The sequence below is a fragment of the Pelodiscus sinensis genome, chromosome 5, assembly GCF_052426305.1.
Source record: "Pelodiscus sinensis isolate ZL-2025 chromosome 5, ASM5242630v1, whole genome shotgun sequence".
NCBI lineage: Eukaryota > Metazoa > Chordata > Testudines > Trionychidae > Pelodiscus > Pelodiscus sinensis.
In genome coordinates this window covers 19,526,460-19,539,208 of record NC_143056.1, presented here as the reverse complement: position 1 = coordinate 19,539,208, position 12,749 = coordinate 19,526,460, and the positions used below count along the sequence as shown (strand labels likewise).

Here is a 12,749-nt window from a genome sequence, read left to right as displayed (position 1 = left end):
ATTATAAAATTGCCATATGCCTAAAAATATGTTCAGCACAACTGTGATTGTTCAGACTCTGAATTCACTCTCATTTTATTACATGATCTTTTAGTTTAAAATAAAATAATTATTCTTCAATGGAGGATGAAAACTATTTGGTTATATATGATTCATTATAAAATGCGGTAACTAAGTATTTTGAACAGTAACATGCTTTATTTGAGCTTTTATACCACTTTTGGTGACTAGTAAACTGTAACATGTTGTCATTTTTCTCATGATCAGTCCATAAAATCAGTTATCTTCCTCTTTGGTCCAACTTATAAACACATATAAAACTGAAGCAGATGTCAGAGCAATAACCAGGTGTACACTAAAGTGCTTTGCAAAGTTTTAATTGCAGCATGGATGTTACATGTTTAATGGTTTTGGTTAGTGTATCTGTCAGTTGTCTTGTCGGTTGTTTAATGGTACTTGGTATTCATCTTATAATTTTACCTAGGCAGCCTCTGAATAAGCTTTCTCTCTGTGAATTATTTTTTTCAGTCATAACATATATATCACTGAGTACTTCTGAGTTGCCATAGTTCTATATCAGGGGTGGGGAATGTAAGGCCCAGAGACCGTATCTGGCCTTTGGCTTTCCTGATTCCGACCCCTGAGGCTCAGGGTCCTTCCTCCAGTGTTGGGAAGCCTACGATGGTGCTCCAGGCCCCCCGCTTCTCACCTGTGTGCAGCTCCTGACTGATTTTTTTTTCTATGGGTCAAGTGGTCCCTGACCCAAAAAAGTTCCCCACCCCTATTCTATATGGTACCTTATGGTGAAATCAAAATGTTTTAATACAGTATTGCAATTCCTTTGGGGTAGGGGTAGTCCCTCTTTTCTAGGTTTGTACAGCTCTCAGCACAATGAAGCCCCACTCCCAATCGGGCCTATGGACAATACCATAATATTTATTATAATATATAGTATAAGCCCCCGCACAGACAGATCTGTGTGGTAGGAGAGCAGAGCCAAAATGCTGGTGGAGCCCTGGAGAACTGGAGGAAATAGAAGTTCGTCCCCCTCCCTTGGACCTCTGTGGATCCTGGACCTTGTCTCTCCCCTTGCAGGGATGTGGAGGCTGCTGTTTCATGAGAGGAAAAAAGACTCTGAGGGGACTGTGTGTCTGGAGGAGGGATCTGGGATTTGGGAGGAGCTCAGTGATAGAGCCCAAAAACATGATGGGTGGTGTGAGGAGTTTTTTGGGATAACGAAGCCCTTGACAGCATGAGAGCTATGTTTTGGAAGCTATCAGCCAGCTGCAGCTAATCTGCACTGGGTAGGGGCACCCACAGTTTGTTTTGGTGCTTTCCATACCCTTATAATGGCAGTTAGCGTAAGTACATGTCTGAGTTTTGATTAGGGGTGCCTGTGTTAGATAAATAAAATTAATAAAATTAAATAAAGGATAAATATCCAGCCTGTCTTTTTTACCAGTACGTTTTCTCACCACGCAGATACCCAAATGCACTGCTCAGCTGCCTTCTGCAGCTCTGAAGAATGAGTGCCTGCCTCTGATTGAGTTGTGATTAAAAAGCAGCGTCTTTTAATATGCAATGCTTCAGGGTGAAGAGGAGTCACTTCCATTCTACTGTGGCAGAAGAGGATTGAAGCGGTGTCTTCAAGGACAGTGAATTGGCTGAGAAGTTAGTGCATAGAAATGTTTTGATCCAGTGATAACTAGTAGCTGCTAGTTCCTGTTGTTTCTTTTTTTGATCAAGTGCCCACTTTGTGTGTGTGTGTGTGTGTGTGTGTGTGTGTGTGTGTGTGTGTGTGTGTGTGTGTGTGTGTGTGTGTGTGTGTGTGTGTGTGTGTGTGTGTGTGTGAGGGATAGGAGGTGAAGGCAAGGAAAGGAAGTCACTGTTCAAAGTGCATCTCCTGTAGGAAGACCAAAACATGAGCAGTATGGTGGAATCAAGGTTAAAAAAATTACTTATTTTCCTTTGGTTTGCATTGTGCATCCATCATATACAGTTTTCCACATGTTAGGTAATGGAAAGTTGAGCCCCAAAGGAAGTTCTCGTTGTAAGTCAAGATGGGACCATAAAATCAATCATTGTTGGGTCACTAATTGGTGTGCGAGATAGGAATTTCCTAAACTGTATGATAAGTTCATTGGCTTTTTGGCAGTGAACTCTTTAGCAAATGATATTCTTTCCTGGTTCTGTTGTTAACACAGGAAAAGCATCAGGTCATTTATAGCTACACCCATATCACCACTTGTTTTTAAATAGAAGGGAGGAAAAAAAAAGTTGGCTGTCAAAGAGAACCAAAATGTTTCTGACGAAGTTTGTTTTCATGTCTCTGTGGCATAGTAGCAAAGCTTGGCAGCCACATGATAATAGTGAAGATTGATTGCTCTCTCTGTTAAGCATCTTGCATCTCTGAGTTTATGTTAACACAAGCATTATTCCAGCAGCAGCATCTGGCTCATTGGCAGGTTCCACAGACAGTTGTTCTGATGGCTCTAGAGATGCCTTTGGGCTGTCATGTAGTTAGGTGGCTGATTAGGCTGGCTATGCTGCTTTGTCATTGCTTTTTTATTATTATTATTTGACTTGTCTTTGTGATGAATGGCTCTTTGGAACATGGGTTTTTCACAAATCTTTCCTAACCTTTAAATACAGGAGCATTTATGGAATACCCATGTTAATTTAAACCAGTGCATTTTTTGGTGATCAGCACTGGAGTTACAAGGTCCCAGCCCATGGTTTCCACGCAAGTTTTCCCCATGAACCATGACCTCCATCTTGTGCAATAAAACACACATTTTTGAGCATACTGCTGCATAATGAGATGCTCTGAGAACAGAACTACGAGCATAAATCAAATATTAGTATTACACAGTCAGTATCCTGAGGAAGCTATGTTGGGAGTTGGGAATTCAGGAAGTCATTCAGATTTCTCAAGATGACAACGTTTGTGTCTTCAGTAGTATCGTTTTTGGGCCAGATACACAGCTCATGTAAATTGACATGGGGCCATTGATGTCAATGGAGCTATGATGATTTACACCTGCTGTGAATCTGCTCATACATGTTTTTACTTTACAGAATTCACGCTTGCTGTACATAAGAATGACTCCTTTAAATGCACATTGTTTTTTGAGCAGGTGTGTATACAAGTGCAATTCGAGAGTGAAGTGTCTTGTTTATTAAATAGGATTATTGGGGTCATGGCTTCCTCTGGAGGAAGTTCTTTGGCCAGACTAGATAATCATAATGGCACCTCCTGGCCTTAAACTCTGTGAATCTGTGGAACGGCCACACAACTAGCTGTCTTAGCAGACCAGGCTTTTCTCGGGACGCCTGTGGTAGAGCAGCTGGGGCGCTGCCGGTTAGTCCTGCAGCACCGCTCTCGGGGCTACTGGACCAACCCGGCAGCACCCCAGCTGCTCTGCTCCAGGCTTCCTGATTCAGCCGCTGCTGGTCAGTTTCAGCAGCGGCTGAATCAGGACGCCTGGTGCAGAGCAGCTTGGATGCTGCTGGGTTGGTCCAGTAGCGCCGGTCCTCAGCGCTACTGGAGCAACCCAGCAGCACCCCAGCTGCTCTGCCCCAGGCGTCCTCAAGTCAGCTGCTGCTGAAACTGACCAGCGGCTGACTACAGGAAGCCCGAGGCAGAGTTGCTCTGCCCCGGGCTTCCTGGAATCAGCCGCTGATCAGTTTCAGCAGCAGCTGACTTGGGGACACCTGGGGTAGAGCAGCTGGGCTGCTGCTGGTTGGTCCCCGCAGCGCCGAGGTGCGGCGCTGCGGGGACTTACCTGGCAGCGCCCCAGCTGCTCTGTCTAAGGTGTCCAGATTCAGCCGCTGTTGAAACTGATCAGTGGCTGATTCCAGGAAGCCCGGGGCAGAGCAACTCTGCCTCGGGCTTCCTGTAGTCAGCCGCTGGTCAGTTTCAGCAGCGGCTGATGCCAGTTCCAACTTACATACAGATTAAACTTAAGAACAAACCTACAGTCCCTATCTTGTACGTAACCCGGGGACTGCCTGTATATCCAGGAGATAGGCAGGATTGTACTTGGGGTCCCTGCTAACTTCTTTCCCTTAAGGCCCTGCTTGTGTTTCTCACTCCTCTCCCCTTCTCCCCACACATTGCTTGCTGGATAGTCTCAAAGAGCCTCTCTGCAAGGTAGGATGTTGCTGGCTGAGGCTTAGCAAAGGCTCATGTGATAGGATAATGAGCTTTGTGGATAAGGGAGAAGTGGTGAACGTGGTATACCAAGACTTTAGTAAGGCATTTGATATGGTCTCGCATGATATTCTTACCAATAAACTAGGGAAATACAACTAAGATGGGGCTACTTTAAGGTGGGTGCATAACTGGCTGGCTAACCAATCCTGCTGGAAGGGCATAACAAGTGGGATTCTGCAGGGGTCTGTTTTGGGACTGGTTCTGTTCAATATCTTCATCAAAGATTTAGATGATGGCATAGAGAGTATGATTATTAAGTTTGCAGATGATACGAAGCTGGGAGGGTTTGCAACTTCTTTGGAGGATGGGGTCATAATTCAAAATGATCTGGACAAACTGGAGAAATGGTCTGAGGTAAATAGGATGAAGTTTAATAAGGACAAATGCAAAGTACTCCACTTAGGAAGAAAAAAAATCACTTTTACACGTACAGAATGGGAAGTGACTGTCTAGGAAGGAGTACTGCAGAATGGAATCTAGGGGTTATAGTGGACCACAAGCTAAATATGAGTCAACAGTGTGATGCTGTTGCAAAAAAGAAAACGTGATTCTGGGATGCATTATCAGGAGTGTTGTAAGCAAGATACGAGAAGTCATTCTTCCACTCTATTCTGTGCTGATTAGGCCTCAGTTGGAGTATTATGTCCAATTTTGGGCACCACATTTCAAGAAAGATGTGGAGAAATTGGAGAAGGTACAGAGAAGAGAAAAAATAATAATGAAAGGTCTAGAGAACATGACCTATGAAGGAAGACTGAAAGAATTGGGCTTGTTTAGTTTGGAAAGGAGAAGACTGAGGGTAGACATGATAGCAGTTTTCAGGTATCTAAAAGGGTGTCACAAGGAGGAAGGAGAAAAATTGTTCTCCTTAGCCTCTGAGGATAGGAAAAGAAGCAATGAGCTTAAACTGCAGCAAGGGAGGTTTAAGTTGGACATTAGGAAAAACTTCCTAACTGTCAGGGTGATTAAATACTGGAATAAATTGCCTAGGGGGTTGTGGAATCTCCATCTCTGGAGTTATTTAAGAGCAGGTTAAATAGACATCTATCAGGGATGGTCTAGATGGTACTGGGTCCAGCCATGAGGGCAGGGGACTGGACTCAATGATCTCTCAAGGTCCCTTCCAGTTCTAATGTTCTATGATTCTATGTAGCTTAATGACCCAGCATCTTGATCCACACTCTGGGAAGTAGGGATGTAATAGTGTAGTCGACTAACCAATTAACTGATAAGCAAAAGTTTATAGGTTAATGCTATAGACTATATGCACACACCCCTCTTGCTCTCCCCCTGCCAGTAAATATTTTAGCAGGCTGTCCAGCAGCCTGGTTCTGTCCTGGCTTATGCCAGGTCCAGGATCTATCCCGGCTGCGGCTCTACATTTAAAGTGTATTAGGAGTCAGGGGGCAGGCAGCCGGGCTCAGTTTCAACTTGTGCTACATCTGGGAGCTCAGACTCCCCCCACCTGGGAGCTGCCTCCTCCTGGGAACTGCTGCCACCTGATACGGCTTCTTCTGTATCAGAGGTAGCAGTGCAAAGTGGCAGGGGGCTCCTCAGGACAGGGACTGGAGTGCACTGGCTGCCGACCTCAACCCTGGGGACTATAGAATAGTCAAATAACTGATAAGAATTCATGAGGTTAATTGACTATTCAATGAACTGGTATTTAGCATTCCTAGTGGGAACTGGACTTCTGATTTGGGTGCCAGTTAGGGTTTCCAGGTCCACTTTTTGACCATATTTTCCGGTTGAAAACTGGGCATCTGATAACTCTAAATGGCACCCAGATACCAAAGTAAATGTGACGTTCTGGCTTTACCTCAGATGGGTAGGAATGCTAGCGGGCAGCCTGAACTGCACTTTGCTGCCATAACCTCACTGCTATTTTTAACACACTAGCTTAAGCAGAGCTAGCATGTGTAAGTCAACCAGCACTGGGAAACACACTTCCCAGCTGCAGTGTAGATGCGTGCGCGTGCACGCACGTACGCACGCACGCACACACACAGAGCCTAGGTGGGGAAGGCATTGCTTTCCCAAACTGCCAGGCATGGCCCCGCCAACACACTACCCACTATATTGTGGGTGGAGTGTTGCTGCCCCCGGCGTCCACCCTTCTCGTGCTTTCAGGGCTCTGGAGGCTGGAGCCATGAGGCCTCCTCCCTCCCTACAGCTCTGGAGGCAGGAGAGGCTTGGGCCATGTGCTCGTCCCCTCTCCATAGTGGGGGGGGGGGGGCTCAGCAGAGGGAGCGGAGCTATAGGTGGGGCTGGAGGATCTGCCTTCCTCAGCCTTAGCTGCATTGCCTCCCTCTCTGGGTGTGAGTGTGTGTGAACAGTCTGTCAATATCTCTGTCTCCTGTCCTATGTGTATGATGGAAAACTTGCTTTTGTTATGTGTTATCTGTACTTCCTGAAAACATGGAAGAAATATTTCTAGGTCAACTGAGCAGTGTGTTTACTTAGTAAATTATTTATGAAGATGCCATAAAATTCACAGCAGGGAGTGTGGCTGCCAGGCTTGAAAGATAAGCCTACTGATGGATAAAGTTTCATTTTTCTCATGCCACCCAGTTGGCACCATAACTAGTGTGTCACCAGCATCTCTTGTAGATGTTTTTCCATTTATAATTGAATGCTGCTGGTTTACTTTCTCTCACAGAGCATTTTAGGCTTTTTAATGAGATTGTATGGGTCCCCTATAATCAGCTATTCTAGTTGAGGGTACTGACATTGGTGCACTTTATCAATTCTGGTCACTAAGTGGTAATTTGTAACTAGGAATATTGTGTTCTGTTCCAGAAAGGTGCAGGCAAGCCTGGAGAGAATGAAGAGAAGAGCAACAGATTGAATAGGTGGCTGGAAGGATTCATTTGTAAGGAAAGATTAAAAGAGCTAAATACATACCGCATATAGTCAATCATGAGCTGCTTTTTGGCGGGGGGGGGGGGGCGGGAGGTAAAAAATGATGCAGTAAAGACCTGGAGTCAGCTTATGAATGTGCCATTGTGTTTTACAAATTTGTTTTTAACTTCGGGGAGAGGGGGTTGGTTAAACTTCAGTTTCCAACCCAGTAGGGCAAATTGTTGGCACACTGGGTCATTTTATATACCTGGAGTGTCTGCAGGCACTGAGCCCCTCAGCTCCCAGTAGCCGCTGTTCGCTGTCCTGGGTCAACGGGAGCAGTGGGAAGTGGCAACCAACAATTCTCTTGGGCTGTGTCCAGACTCAGGGTTTTTTTCGAAAAAAGTAGTATTTTTTTTGAAAAATCTTCACCTGCGTCTAGACTGCAGCCGCGTTCTTTCGAAATTAAATCGAAAGAACGCGGCTTTTCTTTCGATGGCGGTAAACCTCATTTCAGGAGGAAGAACGCCTTTTTTCGAAAGTGCTCTTTCGAAAAAAGGCGTTCTTGACTGCAAACAGGGCGTTTTCGAAAAAGAGCATCCAGACTCACTCGCTGCTTTCTTTCGAAAAAGCAGCTTGCTTTTTCGAAATTTCCTCTTGCTGTCTAGATGCTCTTTTTCGAAAGAGGCTTTTTCGAAAGAGGCTTGCAGTCTAGACATAGCCTTGGTTAGTGCTGCTTCCCACAGCTCCCATTGGCTGGGAATTGCAAACAGCAGCCAATGGGAGATGAGAAGCTGCGTGTCTGCAGATGCTTCAGGTAAACAAAATGTCCCGATGTGCCAGCGGCTTACACTGATGAGCTTGGACTGGAAGTTTGCAAATTGCTAATATAGAGTTGGCTTATGAACAGGTCATTGTGATTTTACAATTTTTTATCAGAGGGGTAGCCGTGTTAGTCTGAATCTGCAAAAGCGACGAGGAGTCCTGTGGCACCTTATAGACTAACTGAAGTGTAGGAGCATAAGCTTTCGTGGGCAAAGACCCACTTCGTCAGATGCATGCATCTTCGTCGTCATGCATCTGACGAAGTGGGTCTTTGCCCACGAAAGCTTATGCTTCTACACTTCAGTTAGTCTACAAGGTGCCACAGGACTCCTCGTCGCTTTTACAATTTTTTGTAGCTTGTGGGGGTTGGCTTATGATCGAGTATATACAGTACATCTTGGTAGGCAGCTGCTAAGCACAGGGGATTGTGATAATACACTACACATACGTAAGAAAAGAGGAATTACTTAGTGTAGTACAAAGGGGTACAACTAGGAGTAAAGGCAGAAAAAATTCAGACTGAAATTGAATGACATGGGTAGTGAAATAGCCTGCAAACAAAAGTAGGGCATTTAAAATATATCTTGTTTTTTCTGCCCTCGCACCCAGGGCTCCTGAGCATAACAGCAAGTCAGTCTGCCACTTATGTGGTACTGTGCAGAGAAACTGTGTCACATGCTCAAGTTCTCTTATGCTGTGTCTACACAGCAGCGTTATTTTGGAATTTTGGAATAGTGCGGGACGGGGAAGTCAGCTACTTGTATGGCACGAGGGGCATCTTCAGGTGGATGTGGCCCTGATAATGTGACTGTAATTGCACTCTACCTTACTGAAGACTCTCTGGGGTCTGTGATAGGGGTAAATGGTGTGGCTGAAGAGGTGAACCACCTCTGAAAAGGGCAGGACTGTCTTCTGGGAGTGGGCTGGTGGCAAGGCCATAGGGATCCAAACTTCTGTAGCGTATCATAGGAGTAGTGGAGAAGTAGTGTCTCCTGTTTGTGATTCTGTGCTAGCCTATGACCTTTTTGCCCCTCATTTTTTTTGAACAAAGGGCAGGTGAAAGGGAGTGGGAAAAGTCTGGCCCCAGGGAAAAGACGTGATCCCTATTTTTGTACATTTAAAGTCAAGTCAAGCCAGCAAGTCAGTTTTTGTTAAAGCATTGACACTTTAATTGTCATTCAGAATAAATGTAAGCTGCACTGTTTCTGGAGATCGCCCCCCTGCTGGGCTAACGACCCTCTGCATATGGCAATCTATAGCTTCTAGGAAGGATACACAATAGGCAGCCTTGTTGCTCTGAAAGTTGAGCCATTTACCTTATATTTCTCCTGTGTTCATTCACTAGAAAGTAATTAATAAATTGAGCAAGTGCATGATACGCTAAAGGGGTATGATGTTATGCTAGGTGCTGGCCTTTTAAGGTGAGTTTAAATATATGAGGGCTGTTTTATGAAAAACTTAGGAAAAGTGTCAACTTCCTAACTTTTGCTGTTAGTTGGATGGAGATGGTTTGACTGGAAAAACAGAAGAGTTTGAATATAGCTGTCCTGTGTACTCCATGCATTTTTTCCCAGAGACTCATATCCAGGTTTTCCAAGCTGACATCATTGTCACTGAGGGAATGTCTACACTACCACCCTCGTTCGAACTAGGGTGGTTAATGTAGGCAACCGGAGTTGCAAATGAAGCCTGGGATTTGAATTTCCCGGGCTTCATTTGCATATTGCCGGGCGCTGCCATTTTTAAATGTCCGCTAGTTCGGACTCCGTGCCCGTGGCTACACGCGGCACGGACTAGGTAGTTCGGACTAGGCTTCCTATTCTGAACTATCGTTACTCCTCATGGAATAGGAAGCCTAGTCTGAACTACCTAGTTCGAGCCGCGTGTAGCCGCGGGCACGGAGTCCGAACTAGCGAACATTTAAAAATGGCGGCGCCTGGCAATATGCAAATGAAGCCCGGGAAATTCAAATCCCGGGCTTCATTTGCAACTCCGGTTGCCTACATTAACCACCCTAGTTCAAACTAGGGTGGTAGTGTAGACATACCCTGAGATGGGAATCCAGAAGCTTTGACCTGTACAAATAGAAAAGTCCAGCCGATATAGATGAACATAACTCTGTTGAAATATACATAATTGCACCCATTTATACCAACTGAAGAGCAGGCCCAAACAATTGTTTATCAGCTACCTCTCCAGTGACTGTGTGAAATGGGATGTTGGTCTCAATCCTGTTTCCCGTCAGCTTATAGACTGCCTCAGAACTGATCATCGCTTTCAGCAGAGTCAAGGTAGTGAGGCTGAAATACTCTTTTCATCCCAGTAAGGTGGTTCTCCTAGAACAGGGTTCAGAGGCCCATTTTGGCAAAGTGATGTGAACTGTATACACTATACAGATTCTAGATCCAATTCTGATATCTTACTCATGTTCCGGCTGTTTTCAATGGTGACAGATGACAGAAGAAGGAGCAATGGTCTCAAGTTACAGTGGGGAAGGTCTAGCTTGGATAGTAGGAAAAACTATTTCACTAGGAAGATGATGAAGCACTAGAATTGGTTATCTAGGGAAGTTGTGGAATCTCTATTCCTAGAGTTTTTAAGTCCCAGCTTGACAAAGCCCTGGCTGGGATGATTTTGTTGGGGTTGGTCCTGCTTTGGGAAGGGGGTTGGATACAATGACCTCCTGAGGTCCCTTCCAACCCTCTGGTGCAGTGGTCCCCAACCTTTTGGGGCTGCTGCGTGTCCGGGGCAGGGTCACTCATGCACCGCACGTGCCTGAGGCTGGCACCGCACATGCCCCGCGTGCCCGGGATCCTGGGCGCAAGAATGGCTTGGGCCGGTCCTGGTCACTTGGCAGGCACACACAAATGCCCCGGTGGGCGCCATGGTGCCCGCGGGCACCGTGTTGGGGAGCACTGCTTCTGGTGCTATGAAAAGTTGTGCTGTCCCATCCATTTCAATAGATGGATCAAAGTTAAAGCACCAATACACCAGTGAGAATTCACTCCCCAGTCTCAAACAGGAAAATAATTAAAAAAACGATCAATTTTTATGTAAAATATCCAGTTTATCTCAAAGGTTTCTGTCTAAGCATTTTTTGAAAAATGAAGATTCAAAGGAGAGCTTTTGAGACACAGCGGGTTAGCTGTAAGCAGTAATGGCTTTATAACTATTTTAAAAAACATTTATATTATAAAAGATACTATGATATAGACAAAGTAGCAAATGGATATTGCAAGAACAGATTTTCATCTGAAACAAATCAGTGATGAATTTGCATTGTGAAGTTACAGTATGTCACAGAATAGAGAGAGAGAAATTAAAGGATTACTTAAAACCAACAATAAACTTACACATTAAAAGTAATCATTTTAAAAATGAAGCCATACTGTATTAAAATAAGCATAAAATTATATGCTCATTTGGATGTGCAGTTTATCAAATATATAGAATACTAAAATTGACTCAAATGCAAGTAAAATATCTATTTAATTAGATCATAAAGAAAGGAGATTAAAAGTAATATTTTGTAAGATAGTAATTATTGTTTTTCCAAAGTAGTCTGGTTCCTGTGTGTTGACTTAAATTTAATTGTGATAGCAGATCTCTTTGGGAGTCTACATTTTCTTTGTCTTTAATTACTTTAAATCACAACCATTACCTTTATTTTGTTTTTTTCCCCAACTAAATACACTGCATGGCTGTTTGCTGCAATAGTCTGCCTATTCACAAACACAGATGTGATCAGCCTCTACCCTTCCCTTGTGAGAGGTTACAAGTTAAATCTTTGCAGGGGCCTATGCAAAGAGATAAGAAGAAAGAACCTTGTAACCAATGGGGAGTAGGCTGAGGTGCTGATGGGTGCCTGAGATGTAAATAAACCAGATTGCTCTCATTTCCTGTTTCCACTGTATTATGCATTCCAATAGCACAATTCATCTTTATGACACACACCTATTGCTTTAACTTTACTGTGGACCACTAAAGCACATTAAAGTGGGCAGGAAATGGAATTAAAAAGAGTTCAGTTGAAGGCCGACTTTAGATTAGAATAACTTAACGCATTGCAATAGCTTTTCATGTAGCATGGACATCTGTTTTCAAGCAGATTTAACATAGTGCTTCACTTTCATGTTCAAATTTAAAAATTCTTTGGGTTAGCTAAACTTAAAACACAAGATCAGAGGTTAGATCTTTGGCTGGCTGAAGTCAGAAGAGGAACACTAGTGAAGATTTGGGCCCTAAACTGAATATGAAATGAATATTTAAATAAAATTTGTAGATTCATGTCACTGACAGTTGCCCAGAGAGGGCCAGATTCTCCTGCCTTAAACAAATAGTTCCATTAAAGGTAGTGGGGTACTTTCCCGACCCACTGGGGTAGGGAGAACAGGAGGATTTGGCCTTAAAAAGGCACGCAGATGTTTTAAAATGTAGGCACATTTTAATAGCTCTGCATTTGTGGTATGAAGACATTCTTATTCAGAGAAACAATTTCAAGTATATTTACAGTTTTTTAGACACATTGTGCTTTTTAAAAAAAACGTGACATCTAGTCAATACTATTCTTGTGAGGGTTTTACAAGTTTTTTTTTTCTTTACTGCATATATACTAGGAAGATACATGACAGTAGGGTTATGAGTTTACAGCCTTGATTACTTGAAGAAACATAACTCATATTCTCTCTTCTATAGGATAATTATTGCCTGTCCTATGATGTCACTTACATGATACATGTGGTTGAGGTTTTTGAAAATTAACCATTCATTCTGCTATTCTCTGATTACACTGAATGGCCTCTGGTTTTGCTGAGCACTGTATTCTTTTTTTTTCTGCCAGTGAATAGATAATTGAATATAAGCATCA

At 43.8% G+C, this 12,749-nt stretch overlaps 1 protein-coding gene across 4 annotated transcripts in view; it reads left to right on the top strand.

Moving 5' to 3' along the window:
• The window catches only part of KIF26A (kinesin family member 26A), a 148,414-nt gene that overhangs the window by 31,910 nt on the left and 103,755 nt on the right, over positions 1-12,749 (top strand). The window lies entirely within an intron of this gene.